Source organism: Hyaena hyaena, unplaced genomic scaffold (genome assembly GCF_003009895.1).
Source record: "Hyaena hyaena isolate Hyena2069 unplaced genomic scaffold, ASM300989v1 scaffold_220, whole genome shotgun sequence".
NCBI lineage: Eukaryota > Metazoa > Chordata > Mammalia > Carnivora > Hyaenidae > Hyaena > Hyaena hyaena.
The window spans coordinates 2,050,249-2,052,453 of NW_024080852.1; the positions used below are offsets into that span (position 1 = coordinate 2,050,249).

Genomic DNA, 2,205 nt, shown 5'->3' on the forward strand with positions numbered 1-2,205 from the left:
ACCTCTGTGGCACCTGCTAACTCTGGCTGGGCTTTCCCTCCTGAATCCCTTTACCCTTTAGGTATTCTAGTCTCCCTTCTGCCTCTTGGACTGCCTACGATACTCGTCACTAGCCTTCCTTTTTCTTAACTGTGGGTTAGTGGGGTGCCTTCAGTAGGGTGACCATGGAAGTTTCCATCCAGACCAAGATATCTTTGAGAATTAAAGGGTGCCTGGTGACCACAGGCACACACTGAGATCCTCCCCAGCAGATGGAGAGGTCCGGCCATCCTCTCCTTAAGGCTCAGGGCAGGAGATGAATGAGCGTAGATCAAGGAGCTTCCACAAACCCAATTTTAGAGTTGCTTAGCTACTTCAGCTTAGAATCTCAAGTTGAAAATTCAGTGTCCCATTCATGAAAGGACCCAGTTACCTGAGAGGTAAGATTAGGGCAGAAAAGATGGGTGAGGAGAGAGGTCTAGGTGGGAGAAAGGCAGAGCTGGTTGAACCGGTCCTGTGCTATTCTGGGTTCCAATCACAGGGTCTGCTGTTATAGGTGAAGATGAACATGGTGCTGAAACCTCTTCCAGGCTCTTCTCAGCCCAGGCTTGCCCAAGATCAGTAGCACTGAGTGGCCAGCTGGGTAGGCAGCCATGACAGTTTTGCACAAAATATTCCAGAAGCTGTTGAAGTCAAAGATGTTGGATGTGGAAATAAATAGAGCAGCTGCATTGGAAATGTAGAGAATGAGAAAGTAGCTGGTCGCTTTGATGGCCCCCATGTGAGCCTTCATGCTGGGGTCCCTGGAGCCAGTGGCATTGCCTTCCATGTGTAGGGTGTGTCTCTTGAGAGAGATGATCAGCAGGGTGGCTGCAAAGATGAACATGATCAGAGGAATGAAGATCCCCAGGTTATAGAGCAGAACCAGGTTGACCACATTGGTCTCAGAGAAGTACTTCTTCTCAGTGCTGCTGGAGGAGGGGATAGGAACGGATCTGTTTACATACACATTGAAGATATCTTTAGAGAAGGGAGAGCTGAAGCATATGGAGATGAATAGTGACAGCCCAAGAAGCCAAGGCATCAGCTCTCTGATCTTCCTCTTCATCACGGAGAACAAAGGGTGAACGAAGTTTGCAGTTCAAAGGCAATAGAAGATGTTGAGCCAGGCAGCAAGCCAGAGGTTGGAATAGTTCAGAAACATGATGATGACTTTGAAGAGTATAAACACTGTGTTTTGGTTTTAAGTGACCCGGAAGAAGAGACTGTAAGTATTCTCCAGCATCATCCAGATCTGCAGCAAGAGCCTGGAGAAGCTCAGCATCGACAGGATGCAGTGACTGACAGGGAGCCTTTGGCCTCTGGCCCACTCAACCCCATGATTGGCTGTGATGAACCCATTCCCAATGATGCCAGTCATGCACCCTACTCCAGAGACTACCAATATGAGGACGAGTTTAAACCTGGACGCATCTCTATTGTGGCATCTATGTTCACCGTCGCCATTCTCTTTGGCTCTGACCTTTAGCGCCAAGGTCTGGTGCCTTCTCTGCAATCTTCTGGTCCTCACTCAGTGTTACTCTTATGCTTCCCCCCAGTTAATGGTTATTTCCAATTTTTCTTCATTTGTTTGCCACATGACTACTGGTTGGAGGCTTGAAAGGTAAATGATGTGAGGATCTTGTTACTGGCTGCCTCTGTTTTTCATAAAGACCCATTTGCCTCGGACTTGCAGGAGCTCACTGGAAAAAACTCGAGACAGGTTCCTATCATGGCATCTTTCTCCCTTACTTACCTTAAGCCCATGTATGTACACCTGACAGCAGGAGCCCCATGTTAGGAATCTTACTGTCCCCACGCCTTTGTGCTCCTTTCATAAAACCTGTTACCTGCCAATGTGTCTGTAAAAACATAACAGCTCCTTTGATCTACCTTCTCCTGCTGCTTTTCGTCTCCCTTATTTGCAGGGACATTTTTATGCTATGGTTATCATGTTCATGAATAAGAAGTTCCCATCAGTTCGAATGCAAACACTTTTACTTAGACTCAAGTTTCCTCCAGAAAGGTCAGCTATTATAATGTCCCCAGACACAGAAGAGCCAAAATTTGATGCCATTTGGGTTAATTAGAAACAAGAAAAACTGCCTTGTGACAGTTTCATTGTTTGCATGTATATCACCGATTATAATTTACTGTGATGCACATCAGTGTTTGAACTCAGAATTG

The 2,205-nt window shown here is 46.4% G+C and overlaps 1 pseudogene; it reads right to left on the reverse strand.

Annotated features, from left to right (window-relative positions):
• Window positions 1-514: 514 nt before the first annotated feature.
• Window positions 515-1,485, reverse strand: LOC120238938 (annotated as a pseudogene).
• Window positions 1,486-2,205: the final 720 nt, after the last annotated feature.